The 15882-nt window shown below is 32.9% G+C and overlaps 1 long non-coding RNA gene across 1 annotated transcript in view; it reads left to right on the top strand.

The window, feature by feature from the left end:
- Positions 1–422: 422 nt before the first annotated feature.
- LOC145284066 (uncharacterized) overlaps positions 423–15882 on the top strand; it is a 188493-nt gene continuing 173033 nt past the window's right edge. The window contains exon 1 of the long non-coding RNA XR_013868795.1: positions 423–701. This is a non-coding gene — a long non-coding RNA (uncharacterized LOC145284066). The remainder of the gene's footprint in view (positions 702–15882) is intronic.

The raw sequence follows: 15882 nt of genomic DNA, 5'->3' as shown, positions 1-15882 counted from the left end.
AACCATTTAATTGGTTTTCACCTATATTTTTTACAATTCCTCATTTTAAAGTCGTTCAGCTATAAACATTGATGAATGAACTTTGAACGCTTGACCACAGATACACAGACTATCTAAGTCCTGAAACAACCCCGTATTCCTGAATTTATCAAGGTGCCCTGTTCTGGAGGTGTATAAATTATCAATAACGAGGCTAGGGGCCTATGTCAGATAATTCTTTCCAACTCCAGTCGAAAAACGTGGGAAAGTTAATTTGTCTCGAGGGGATGGATAGCTTAGTCCTAATGTGCAGAACATATCCGTAATAGTTTAGAATTAAAATAAATTGCTTGTGAGACAAATTCCGTTACTTTTCAGACATATATCGTGTATATGAAGCTACGCGTGTGTGTGATGTCTAATGCGTATATATCTATATAAATACGCTTCTTTGAATATTTTTACGTGATTTACCGATTCGCGGATTGTTGTATGATCACAGACAAAGAAAGTATCAACTACAAAAACACAAAACAAAAACAAAAACAACAAAAAATAACAAAGTAAAAAACTAAACAAAAACAAAAAAAACAAACAAAATAAAACGAGACGAACGATCAGTAACCGCGAAAGAATTCCCTACTTCCCGTGAATACATGTGTTTCTCTGCTCTATGGGTATGGCTGTCCTCACACGAAGAGGAGTGACTAAGAGAGACCGAGGTGAGCGTCATGTTTACTATGTAATGTCTAAAGAAAAGGGGGAAAAAAGGAGAAAAAAAAATAAAAATGGCAAGATGCCATTTTAGTAATAATGTTTAACCCCGCCATCTGATCTGACCCCTAGGTCATTTTTTTTTTTTTTTGAAACTTAGCTGCGGGTAGAATCCAGGGGTGAACTTATAGTAGACAAAGACAGACGAACGTCGAAACCCACTGTTTATATATGTGCGTACATGTGAGGGGGATGTTTCATTAGCGAGAGTAGTATAATGACCTCATCTATCGCAGGTCTTTTATTGTTGTATATATGTGTAAATAAACACACACACAGTCACACACACACACACTCAAATACACCCACACACACACACACATATATATATATATGAAGAGAGAGAGAGAGAGAGAGAGAGAGAGAGAGGTAGAGAGAGAGAAAGACAGAGAATAGAAAGAGCGAGCGAGCAAGAGTAGATAGATTCTATATATATGGACACATGCACGTGCGCGTCTTTGTGATTATGTAAATGCTTACGTGCACGTATATGCATATACAATGTTTTTTTTTTTTTTTTTACCTATTTCTGCTAAAACGCGCGATCATATCAGCGTGCGCTAAGTTGAATATGGGCCATAGCCTTTCGCTACCAAATCCCACGCGAACCTCACTACAGTAGCAAAATAACATTGCAATATGTGAAAGATCTATTCTTGCATAAATAGTCGCACACATATATACGCGCTCGAACATGTAAAAAAAATTTTGTATTCGTATATTCGTATATCTATCTATCTCTCTCTCTCTCTCTATGTATATATATATATATATATATATATAAAGATATATAAATACATACATGTATATATATATAATATATATATATATATATATATATATATATACCTACACATAGATACATACGTGTGTGTGGGCGTTTGTGTGCGCGTGTGTGTAAATGTATATATATGTAGTATATATTGTATACACATGCATATACATACGCGTGTGTGAGTGTGCATATCTGCAGGGGGATGAAAAACAGCATTAATTGAGACATGTCTTATATCTAATGTCTAATAAATTTTATTTTCATTTTTCTAGAATAAATATCTTTGAAATTAATTATATATATATATATATATATATATATATATATATATGTATTTTTATGTGGACATTTTACAAAAACATACTGTAAGACACAAGCTCGGTTTTTAATGTAAGGAACGTGAACCTCTTTCCGATTGGGCATTCTTTGTTTACACGCTTATTTTTAAATTAGTGTAGTGTAGAAAGATTTCTCTTCTAGTGAATGAAGATGAAGACATTAACTAAAACGGGATTACCACAATATATATATATATATATATATATATATATATATATTGTATTTCAAGTTTCCTATCCCTTCATCTTTTACATAAAAAACAACATTCAACAACACACTACTAGGGCACATTGTATATTGAAAACATCATTATTATACGCATCTTTATATATATATATATATATATACATATATATATATATAGGTATATTTATATATATATGTATATAGACATATATATATGTATATTATTACCGTTTTATATATATATTTATACTATTAACGTTACCATTATATATGTGTGTGTATATATATCATATATTTATATATATAAATATCTTTATTTTTTATCATAATAATTGTATAAATATATATGTATATACACACACATATATATACACACATATATGCATTACTGCAGAATAAAATATTGTAAATACACACGCAGACACTCACACACATATTACGTTGAAATTTTATTTATTAGTACGCACTTGTTAGTACACACGTGCGTGTGAAATAGACATATTACTCCAAACATCATCTATATATATGTGTGTTTATATATTTCTGTAACACAAAATATTTATAATATACACGGAACACACACACACACAAACACCCACACACATATATATATATTTATACATGTATATCGATATAAATATATATATATATATATTTGCATATATATACACTTATATACACACAAATATATAGATGTATGTATACTTGAACATAAAATATCAAAAAATCATTCATGAGTTATATGTAGGTATACAATATATATATATATATATTTATTCACATATATATATTTATAATATATGAAATAAATACACATATGCATAAACACATATACACATATTTATATGTATATATTTATGTTTATAACATATTTACATGCATATTTATATGGTATAAATGTATTAGTCAAATATAAAAGGCTACATCCCTGTCTTTCTGTCTCCATATTTTCAAACTCTATCTCCGCCGAAACTAAAAGTAGCTGAGCGACTCTTAGACGTTTCAAATGTTTGCATTTTTACGTACCGTTCTTTTATTTGCCTTCGGCCGGTGAAAATAGTTTTAAGGGGTAAAACATGGGTTAAAATTTAAAAAGAATGTCATATATTTTATACTTTAACCTTAGTTTATTTTTAATTTTGGATTTTTAATCACTTCATATACGTCGGTACAGTGGTAACGTCGGTGTCACGTCGGTACAGTGGTAACGTCACCAGCTTTGAGTTCTTACAGATGGCATCCGAATACATTTTTATTTACTTTTGAAATCACAAATTTATACGAAATATGGACAAATTCAAGTATAATATTTAAACATATTTTACGCCTGGGCATAGCTGCCCCGCCTAAGTAATATATATATATATATATATATATATATATATATATATATATATATATATATATATATATGAAATTGGTATATATTGGAAATATATATATTTCCAATATATACCAATTGTGTGTATATATATATATATATATATATATATATATATATATATATATATATATATATATATAGGTGTTGTTTTGATTTGGTTTTAGCGATATGTTTTGAATGAATTCAATTATTTACGAAAGTACATTTTTACCTAAATGCGAGTTGGGAATAATTTTCCCTTTTAACCAATTTGGTACACCCACATGGGGAGCAGTATAAAAATAATATATATATATATATATATATATATATATATATATATATATATATAGAGAGAGAGAGAGAGAGAGAGAGAGAGATACAGACGCACACAGACGCACACACACACACACACACATATATATATATATATATACATATATTAGGTATACAGTGTTATTTTATTCTTTTAGTCTTTAATTCACATAAATATGAGAGATGAACACTACTTTAAGAGTGTATGCAGAAACTCGTAATATTCCTATATAAATTCATAATTTCATACCGCCACGCGCACATCCAATAAACATTCAGTTGCAGAAAGGCGGTCTTGCGTATTTATATATTATGCCCATTTTTGGTATATATACATATATATAAAACTGTGGAGTCTATATCTGTGTATGAGTGTGTCAGTGTGTATTTGAGAAATTGTAGGTTTGTGACGGAGAGAGAAATAGAGAGAAAGAGTGTCAGTGAGAGGGATGAGAGAAGAGACAAGCTGCACATGGTTTGTGGGTCATGCACATTCGCCTTAGTTCATCGTTTTGTAATAGCTCAATTAGCTGAATGCGACTCTTTATTATTACCGCAGTGCATTAAAGGACACTTAAACTACCGCGGATAATAAGCACACCACACGCACGAATCGACAAGTATTCATCATATTAAAGGAAATACGCAACTAATAAAAGCAAAGTTCAAATTATCTTCATACGCACACACGTGTGTACTATCAATCGTATAATATATATATATATATATATATATATATATATATATATATATATATTTGTTTACTCACGGTCAGCCTTAACAAGGTATATCGCCACTTAATGTAAGAGGCTACTATTTGGGACCAGGCCTAGGAAAGAATAACAAGATATTAGTTTACGTTGTGTTGAAACTTCTGCAAATCAGTACAGTCAGAGAAGCAGGTAGTAGGGAGGGAATTCCAAAGTCTATTTATCAGAGGGAAGAATCTATTAGAGTAGAAAGCTTTAGGAACTTCAACAGTGATAGGGGTAAGTCTAAGAGGGTATGTCGGAGATATGTGCGTCGAAGGGCATATATGCAACGCGTTCATCAGAACACTTTCCATGAAACTATTCGTAAAACGGGCACAGAGATGCAACATTGCGGCAATGGCACAGGGGTTGGAGCTTAGATGAAAAAATGAGATCTTTTTGGGCCCTATCTAAGATGGAGAGGTAATTATACACAAACTATAATACATAATACATCATATCTGTACACAGTATTCGTGTTAAATATTTCGAAATGTGTCCTTATCTCATTATTCTTGCAACTACAATGTCTACTGATTAGAAATAATGAAGTTATTAGCCTTTCCTACGCAAACAAATTTTATGATAGAAATATATGTAAACTGTTGCATTGCCATCATCATTACTATTTTACTTTGATTTCATTCGAAATTTCATAAATTCTGACTTCTACTGAAAAATTCTTTGAATAATTAAAAAAATAAGTATGTTTACTTATCTATTATTCACTCACAAGGGGTTTTCACACAGGTTATCACCAATAAATACTCTTTGAGGACAACTAGTGGTGTTCTACTGTGTCTGAGTGACAATAAGTCTCCCCAAACTTCCAGTACTCGCCACCTCTTTCGATACCATTTGCAAATTAATTTGCGTTATCGCACCAAACGTTTTTTTTTCGCTGGAAAAATGTAGAGGAAAAAGAATTGAGGTAAAAGAAATAGGGAGATGATAGGACAAGGAGGAGGATAGCCATATTTCACATTTGGTGTACCAGTTCTCTTGGTTGCGCCTTTTTGTTTTATTTCTGTTGCAGTTTATATATACCCTGTTAGAATTTGTCACACATGTGACCTAGTTTCTGCACTCTTTGATATTTCAGCTATTTTCAGCATTACCATTCATTGTATAATCTCTGCCTTCCTGTCGATTCCGATTACCCTTAGTCTTTTTTCCAAGTTTTTTAGAACTGTTCCTCGTGCTCCTACAATTGTTGTGGAGTTGAGGTTTCATATTGGAGAAATATGACGCCGAGTTAATATTGGACCAATACATATAACGGATATAACGATGATGATGACAGGAAGACATTTATACATATTACGATAGTGATTATAGGGAGAGAAACATTTATATATCAGTTGTTATATTTCTTATAACACATATAGAGAGGAGGAGGGATACATATTCTTGTAAGGGCTACACAAAGTTCGTTATAAGATGATGATAGACAAAACACATTTACCTTTTAATTTGTGGAATTACGACACGAAGACAAACAGTTACAAAATATCGATGGTGATTCTTTATTCATTGGACCGGTCGAATGATGATGACGTCAGGAATTCGGGATCTACATAGTTTAATCTTCTACCCTTCGCTTTCAAAGGGGCAGCTGACCACTGACTGCCAAACTCAACTGTTCTGCCTCAACTGCCCTGATCTGACAACTCTAGCTCCTATATTGAGACCCCCCTTTTGCTATGACGTTAGAAGTGTGTTTCCCAAACGTGACCAATTCACGTGGCTATGAACACGTGTTTCCAAAACAAACTTCTGCAATAAAGAATCCTCTCGTAACCTATTTTTAAACTAATCTATTTTTTAACAATGTATTTTTAATTTGTATTATTCATTCTTTTTAGCTGACATTTTTAATATTCAGTTTTGTAAAAGAATGAACGATCAATTCTTTTTTACAATATAAACAGTATCTAACTATTTATAATAGAATTTTACAATATACCTTTTTAACATTCTGATTTCTAACATTATATTTTTTAACCTTGCCTACAAGGTTCGAGTCTTGGCTTATCCTAATCTCATTTTCACTTATCTAATGTTCTTCTTATTTACATGGAAAGGGACAGCCCTTTTTCCTGTAACACAATGATTACTATTATATTGATTTTCTTCAGATTCATTATTCCCCAAAGTTCTCTAGCAAATTCTGCATATTTGTTTCGTTTATCTGTTTCTTTGATCTTCACCTTGAGGGGTGTTGGGACGGCAAAATCTCTAATTTGGCAGTTTCTTTTCTTCTTGTTAATTATTATGACATTCGGTCTTTTTGCTTTGACGTGTTTATCTGTTTGTATCTCCATGTCCCAAAGGATTTTGTGGTTTTTGTTTGTCCTGCACTACTTCTGGTTTGTGTTTGAATCATTTATCAGTATGTTCGATTTGTAGTCAACTGTAAAGTTCTCAGTGCACTATCTCTCTTTTGTAGTCGTGCGTGTTCTAATATTCAATTTGGGCTAGTGTTGTATTGTTGGTTCTGGGTGTGTATATTCACTGAATGGTCATACTGCGAATGTGACGAAAGGGTTCATCAGAATGTTTATACTTGTCATTAAATGTCTATGGTGGTCCTTTACTAATTAAACCTAAGCTTATCATGTCGCATTCAAGGTGTTTTCTTAACATTTTCTTAGTGTGTAATTAACTCTTTTCTTTAGCCCTTTTAACCCTGCCATGATTGTCAGTAGTGTCTCTTTTAGTGTATGTGTGTGTGTGTGTGTGTTTGTGTGTGTTAACATATAACACGAATACATAAACGTGGAATACATGGTTCTGCTGGTCAGCCTTTTTCTGCAAGGTTCTTCTCTCATCTTATTTATTTCTGGTATCATCGTTTCCTGTATTGTTGTTCTTGGTGGTGTCTCTTGCTGCGACGATCAATCTTTCTGACTTATATACTTTTCTAGATTTTATTCTTCCTTCTATACGATCTTCTACGTTTTCGCTCATTTGCACATAGAGTCAGTCAGTATCGTCTTTTGGGTGTAATGCATTGTGCATTGTCACTAATTCCAACGTCCTCTGACCAAGGTGTCTATGTTCTTCCTATGATTGGTTCAGAATATCTTATAAGCGATACTACCCGTGTTTATTCCCTTAATTAAATTTCTACTGTATAGCTTTGTTTACAAACAGTTTCCTTATTCTTCTCAGGTATTTTTTTCAAGATTAGCTTTCATTTCTGTAGATTTAATGGTGTCTGCTTGTAGTAGCCTTAGATATTTGTGTCACTTTTATTGAGCGCTCTCATCTTCTTTTAGTTCAGGAGTTCCGCCCTTTCTGATATGTCTAGTTTTCCTTTTTCATCTCAAGTAACGCACATTTGTCCATGTCATTATTCTATTCCAATATCCTGATTGAATATTCTGGTTGTATTTATAAAATTTTCCAGATCCATTTTTTATTTTACCAAACAACGACAGGTCCTCCATATATATAAGGTTGTTTATTCTTTGCTCTGTGTCTGTAAATTTGTAATCAGTATTACGTTTTCTCAGTATGTAGTTTAGTGGCATTATGACTATTATAAACAGTAGTGGTGATAATGCGTTTCCTTGGAAGATTTCTCTCTGTATTATTATATCAGCAGGGTGCTGTCCTCTAGCTGTGAGTTCCAGTCTCAAGGTTTCTATTGCTTTCTTAATAATATTAATAATTTTGTCAGATATTTTGTACATTTAAAGACATTCTATTATCTATGTTTGTGGGGTTCTGTCTTACGTTTTTTTAATCAATCCATGCCATGGTTATGTTTTTCTTATTTGCTTTTTACTTGCCTTACCATTTTTTGATCTATATATAATAAGGCGTGTGTCTCCCCTTTTCCTTTACGACATCCTTCTGTTTCTCAGTTGTGCACTAAAAAATTTTCCACATAGTCGGTAAGTAGGTTATCGGTCTGTAATTGCTTTGAGTTGTACCTTTTTGTGTCTTTTGTATAAACGTAGTCGTTCATTTAGTCACACATTCTGGTACTTATGTTTCATAGATTCATCTTTTCAGGCTTTGCACCAGTCTATCATGTAACGTTCCTTCATGTTTTGTCTCTGCAGCAGTTCGTCTGGCTCATGTATATTAGTCCCCGCATTCAAAGGTTTTCATTAATATTTCAGCTGTTTTCATTATTGTTATTCGTTGTATCTTTCCAGTAATTCTTCTGATTCCAATTCCTCATATTCTTTTTTTTTGTTTTGTTTAATTTTTCCAAAATTGTTCTTAGTGCTCCTACTATTATAGGTACTATCTTGATTTTTTTATCATTGATATCCCTTTAAGTTCTCTGGCTAGATCTGTGTATTTTTTTCCGTTTCTCTTCTTCTTTGATTTTTATCCTGTGGTCAACTGGAACAGCAAAGTCTACGATTTGGCAGGACTTTGCTTTATTGTTAATTATTACGACATCCGGTATTTTTGCTTGGATAGGTTTATCCGTTTGTATGTCCATGTCCCATAGGATTGTCTGATTCTCGTTTTCAGTCACTGTTGCTGGTTTATGTTTGTACCATTTGTCTGCGCGTTCAAGATGCAATTGTTTACATAATTCTTAGTGTACTGTCCTTCCCACATGGTCGTGTCTGTTCTTGTATTCCTTTCGGGATAGTTTGCTATATTCACTTACTATATGGTTTATCGTTTTGTCTCTTTGTTCACAGAGTCTGCATTTGCTGTTTTCTTGTGTTTTGTCGATCTTTTCTTTGATGTGATTGGTTCTCATCGAGTTATCTTGTGATGCCGTTATTAGGGATTCAGTTTATCTGTTTACGTGTGATTTTCTCAACCATGTCAAAGTTTTTTCGTTATTTTCGTCTTCTCTCATCCTTACGAATCGTCCGTGTAGTTGTTTCTCTTCCCATATTTCTTTCCTCGTTTTGTCCTTTGTCTTTCTGTTTTCTGTTTAGTTGTTTTCAATGTCTCTCGCTGTCATATTATCCATTCAGTGTTTTGCCTAATGTATTTTTCTAGTTCTTCTTTGGTGTCATTCACACAATCTGCTATACAGACCAGTCCCCTCCCGCCGTCTTTCCTTTTGACGTAGAGTCGGTCAACATCGTCCTTCGGGTGTAGTGCGTTGTGAATGTTTCCTAGTCTTCTAATCGAGCTGTTTCAGTTCTTCTTTAGCCCACATTATGAACGATCCAGATTATCTTACTAATGATACTGCCTATGTATTTATACCTTTTATTAGGTTTCTGCTATATAATTTAGTTCCCAGAAGTTTGCTTGTTCTCCTGGGGTATTTCTTTCAAATACTCTCTTTCATTTCTGTTGCTTTGATGGTGTTTACTTCCAGAAATCCCATGTATTTAAAGGCATCTTGCTCCCCTAGTGCCCTTATTTCCCTTTGTTTGGGTAGTTTCATGCCTTCTGTGTCTCCAGTTTTCCCTTTCCTGTAACTAGTAGTGCACATTTTTTACATACCAAATTCCATTTGGATATTCTAGCTGAAGATCCTGGTAGTGTTTATTCATATCTCTAGTTCATTTTATGTCCTTGTTAAAAGTTTCAGCTCATCCAGGTGCATCAGGTGGATCATTTTTTCCTCAGCTTTAAAGAACTTGTATCCGGCTTGGCACTTTCTCAGTATATTGTTCAGGGGTATCATGGCTACGATGAACAGTAATGTTGATAGTGAATTTCCTTGGAAAATGACTCTTTGTGTGTTAAATTCTTTTATGTGTTGTCCATCAGCTGTCAGTTCTAATCTCCACGTTTTCATTACATTTTCTATCATGTTGATGATATTGCTTGGTGTTTTATACATTTTTAAAAATTCTATAATCTAGCTTTGGGGGACCTGTCGTATGCTTTTTTGTAATCGATCCACGCTATGGCGAGATTCTTTCTCCTTCTTTTCTCTTTAGGATTTTTTGTCTATCTATACATTATGTGTTCCGCTTGTACTTTTTTGGCATCCTTTCTGTTCTTCGGAAAGAAGTCTCCGATTATTCATGGAGTGGTAGATTTGTTCTATCAGTTGTGCTGTTAATATTTTCCATGTATTGGGTAAACACGTGATCAGCGTATAATTGCTGGGTGCGGTTCTTTTATCTGTGTCTTTCTCTATCAGTGTGGTCTAACATTTTGTCAACCAATCTGGCACGTTTATTTCCTCTATACAATTTCTCAAGCTTTGAGCTAGCCTTTCGTGTGATGTTGTGAATTTTTTTAACCAGTATGCATATATCCCGTCGTGTCCTGTTCAGTGCGCCATTTTTTGCTATGGTCTTTCAGGTTTCCTTGCTAATTTCATTCACTGTTCCTTCTTCGATTTGTTGTAACTCTTCTTCATATCTCTCTGCCATTCGGCATTTCTATTATGATTCCGTTGTCTTTCTCATATCTTACTCCAGTAAAGATTTGTTTCCGTCGGGTTTGGTTGTTCTGTTTTTGTTTTTCCTACGTACACATTTTAGGAGAATTGGCTTTCATTGTTTTCAAATGTCCTTGCACTGTTCAGATTTGCCACTATTATCTCAGTATTTTGCTGTTATGTTTTGGTTCAATTCTTCCTGTTTCTTATTTAGCCTCTCCCTGATAGTTACATTTACAATATTTTATCTTAACCACGTCGAGTTTTTCTTGTTTATCGTTTTAGCTTCATTTTTATGTTCGTTTTTTTAGGGTTTCTAGCCTTATTTCCCATCAAAGTTTTGTCGATGCATATTTCCCCGGTTGCTTTTTTGATTCGAACTTCATACATACCATCTTGGCTCCTGCGTAAATTGAATTGTTTAGGTTTTTGATTGTATATATTGTGATTTGTGGGAGGTTCCTCGTTTCTGTTTTTAATCTGTGGTGTTTCTACTTGTGGGGTTTCCACAAGTGCGGTAACAGTGGGGATGCTTCACACTCGTTTTCTTCATTTATTTTTCTCTGTATTTCTGGTAGTTGTTTCATGTCTAGTTATGTAGTGACTAATTTTATATTCATAGACAGATAATAACAAATGACTATATGCTATACACATTGTCTTGTCTTAGGCCTCAAGTACTTTTCGCAAGATTCTGGTGGGTCCTAAGAAGGCAGTCTTCTGAAGAACTCCAGCATCACAATGGATGCCAATTGTGTTTATATCACTTGTCAAATCCATTTGTCACAATCCCTAAGGTTCACATCACAAAACTTGCAACTTCTATCTTTCTCAACTCCACAATCTGTTTATCTGCCTTTTATTTCAAATCCCTGTTTGGTTCGAACATTCCTTCTTATTCCTACACTCATATAATCTGGTACAGTTTTATCAATGATTATTAACTTGTGTTCCGTTTTCGACAAGACTAAATTTAGTTTCCTTGCTTCAATCAAATTATCATATTAGATATTCATATCTCACATTAATTTCACGTTATCACTTTCTAAAATATGCTCATACAATTTTATCATTGCATACAACCCCACTTTGCTTGCATATATCCTAATGAAAGTTTCTCGTAATATTGTAAAAACGCCACGTTTTAAGCTAGGTTCTCACAATTACTGACAAGTAGTTGTACATTCTCACTATCCTGCCCACATAGGCGACGTATTATTAATGCGATACTTCACATGGATCGTTCTGAGCGCTTGCGCCTGTGCGGAACATATCAGAGCTTCTGTCATAACCACATTGTTTTAGAGCTTCTGTTCCAATCATATTTTTCCTAGCCAAATGCCTCCGGTAGAACCCTACTAAATAGACTATGCATTTAATCAAATCACTTAAATGTGGCTTTTTGTTCATTTATTGCCTTAAATTCTATAAGTTTTTACTATCTTGCTTTCACGTTTTCTAATTTTGTCAAACGATTTATAATTTTTTTCTTAACAGTTGAAGATGTAAACTTTCAGATTATTTTCATCTTCTTTCACGCATTGTTTGACACCTATTAGTACTCGTTGTCTTTTCTTTTCAGATATAACCTATTGATATTACTCTTTCGTTGAACATCTCCAGTAATAACCGCTACTGTTCCCTTTGTGCTCTTGTCTATATCTTTATTATTTTCCAAGTAATATTTCACCTTCTCTCTTGCAACCTCTTACTTTTTTCACTTCAGTCTTAGTATACTTTCCTTTTTCAATTCCTAATAAAGAGTTTTATTACTTTCAGAAATATTGTTAGTCAGGCTTCATTCCTCTATATTTACCATGTCTTCAACCTTAAGAAAGCCTCAACCGCATTCGTTTTTTAGTAGATACAATTGATCTACATATCCGTTCTTTGCAAAAGTCTAATAAATGGTAAGTATTTCTCGTGTTTTATGTGGCTAAATAATTTAATTTATTACGTTTTACACAGGCTATCATAAAATAATTTTTTAGATCAATCTGTGCCGTTCTCTGGAGTTTAAGTGACAACAAGTTTCCTCAGATTTCCAGTACTCACAACCTCTCTCGACAACCTTTGCACATTAGTTTGCATTATTGAAATAGGCCTTTACCATAGATTTCTCGTTGAGAACGATCATTGATCTTCACTGGAATTTTAGTGGCAATACACCTCCCCATGTTCCCTGTCCTTTTTGCACTCATCCAATGGAGGTCTAGTAAGTGCTTTCTCTCCTCGGTTTTTTCATCCTCTGTGCCCCTCCTCGATTATTTGTTGAAGCATCAGTTAATGCCGACACTACAATTTTTGTTTTCTGAGGGAGTTACTTACATTTGTATAATTTTTTCATGATTCCATGTTTTTTTTTCCTTTTTACAGCTATAACAGTTTCTTTACGTTCGACTCATTAGTTTCCACATTCAAGAGTTTTCCTAAATATTTCAGCCGCTTTCATTATTATTATCTCTTGCATTTTCTCAATCATCCCTCTCATTCCAATCTCTCTCATAATTTAACAAATATTTTTCGGGATTGTTCCTGGTGTACCTACTATTAGTGGTGTTATCTTCATTTTATTCATCTTCCATATCATTTTGAACTCTCTAGCTATTTCCCGTATTTACTCCGCTTTTCTGCCTCTTTGATATTCACCGAAACGGCGAAATCTACAATCTGGCCTGACTTTTCTTTTGTTAATTATTATGATATCCGATATTCTAGCTTGAATAAGTTTATCTGTCTGTATATCCATCAATTATAGGATTTAGTGACTTTTATTTTCAAGTAGCACTGCCGATTTGTACCTGTATCATTTGATAGTGTGTCCTAGATGCAATTGTCTGCATAAAACTCATTATTATTATTATTATTATTATTATTATTATTATTATTATTATTATTATTATTATTTAGTTGAAGTAAAGCGATTTATCATCTCGCCGTCCAAGTTATATACGAGTTAGTTCTATGCACAGAAGTACACATGGAAGATGCCGCATCGAGAAAAGTCGTGCAATCTTTCTACAAATGCTCACAGAGACATACAAATATTGAAGAGCGTTTGAATTAACATAGAGAGCGATATACAAACGATAGCTAACATATTGTGGTCTTTGTTTTGGATTAATTATGCATCACAGCTTATTAGGACTATCAAAGCGGAATGTTTTTCAAACATCACTGAATTTCAATACTACAGTATATTTGAACATATTTGTTTAAAATTATTAAGATTTCTAGGCTCTACGTTGATAAAAACATTCATCTCCGCTTTCTTGAATTATGCGCTAAAGAACTCAGAATATGCTTAAAAGATTAAGTATAATGATAATAAACACATGACTCTCCGTTTACCTTTAGTAATTACACATAAGTTTTCTAACACTAAAACAAACCATTATATTAAATTTAAAAACAATAATAATTGCAACCTGCATATCCATAATAACACTATCATTCTAACGATAACTTAATTGAAAGAGTACTATCTGGTTTGACCATCTTTTCAGCTCCAAGGTAAGAAATATTGTAGAAAAATGATTTAAGTACCTTCATAGATACAGTGCTATGCTTAATAAAAATTCCATTAAGATTTCTTGCAGAACAATACTTAACTTAGCACACACAATAATCTCATCAAATAATAAGAAAAATTAAAGCAGCGCAAGACATTCATTTCACCTTAGTCTCTAAAAATAAGTGTACCTACGAAGAAATGTGTTATTGCCCTCTCAGAAACAATTGCATCCATAAAGATGTTGTTTATTCTTGCAGTGTAACCGACATATGAACTAAAACTGCAAAAAAAGCACTGCAAATCATTCTCGACCTCCAACCTTTCGTCAATAAACTACAATGGACCACGTCTCTTTCATTACACCAAAACTTCCACCAGATAACAACATTGACAATATGAATAGTAACAACATTTCGCTTAACAATTCCCATAATAGAAATACCAACGACCCATTTCTCCTCCCTGACCTTACTATTGTGTCTCTTTCAGTTCCCTCAATAAATAATCACAAAAATTATGATTTACTTTCTTTCTTTGCCCAGAGTCATTATAGAAACTACTATTACAGCAACAATAATCAGACTCAACTCAAAATATACACATACATTATATATATATACTTCTACTTAAATAAAGCTAAGATCTCTAACCACACATTTTCATTTAATATAAAGCCAGATAGTTATCAAAGGACAATTTTAGCGACTTTTATAAAAAAACACTTTGATCTAACAACATTCCCTTCTTAATCAATTGGGCTATAGTCAGTATATCTAAATCATATACCCCAAGTTTTAATCATGTTACCTGTGTATTTCTGAGCTGTTAGCATAATAATATCCTCTCAATGTTAAAGAAGTGAATATTAAAACCGTACTAAGTTTCCAATGCAAGCATAAGGCAAAATGCAAATACAGCAACTTTAAAATACTTAGCCTCAATTAAATCCTGTAGGCTACCTAATCACCAATTTGGAATAACTACAACATTTCGCATAACATCTATAACGTACTTCTGAGAAATTAACCAGAATTTTTCTAAGTATTTTACTTCTATTGTATTTTTTAAATCTATCTTTTCGCAATTACAAAATTTGGTAATCGACCATAGAAAATTCTGTTATGCTAGTTCTGCTACCTTAGTAAAAAAAAAAACTTTAACCATTCGAAATAATCTATCTTCTTCGACTACTTGCAAACAGGATTTCTCTAAAGACTGGAATTACACGCATTTTGGATTTTTAATTTGGATCTATCTGTCAACATTATAAATCCGACTTTTTTCATTGTAACTCTTATAATCAGTTCCTCTTGGAAATACCTAACTACTCCATATTTTATCTGAATTTTTTATGTTTAATTTTTAACCCACGTTTTTATTTTATTTTTCGTTTTTTTTCGCCATTTCATGAACTAAAACGTTTTTTGCATATAAATGCACTAAAACTTTTTTTCTTTACATATAACGCAGTTTTAATTTATGCCTGCACGAGCAAATTCATCATTTATTTGCTAATATCTATCTGCCCTCTGATGAGAACTTCTTAGAACTCCG

This window comes from Euprymna scolopes, chromosome 8 (genome assembly GCF_053919585.1).
Source record: "Euprymna scolopes isolate OS-2025 chromosome 8, ASM5391958v1, whole genome shotgun sequence".
Taxonomy (NCBI): Eukaryota; Metazoa; Mollusca; class Cephalopoda; order Sepiida; family Sepiolidae; genus Euprymna; species Euprymna scolopes.
Note: the sequence above shows the minus strand (reverse complement) of the source record. Positions and strands in the feature narration are given on the sequence as shown.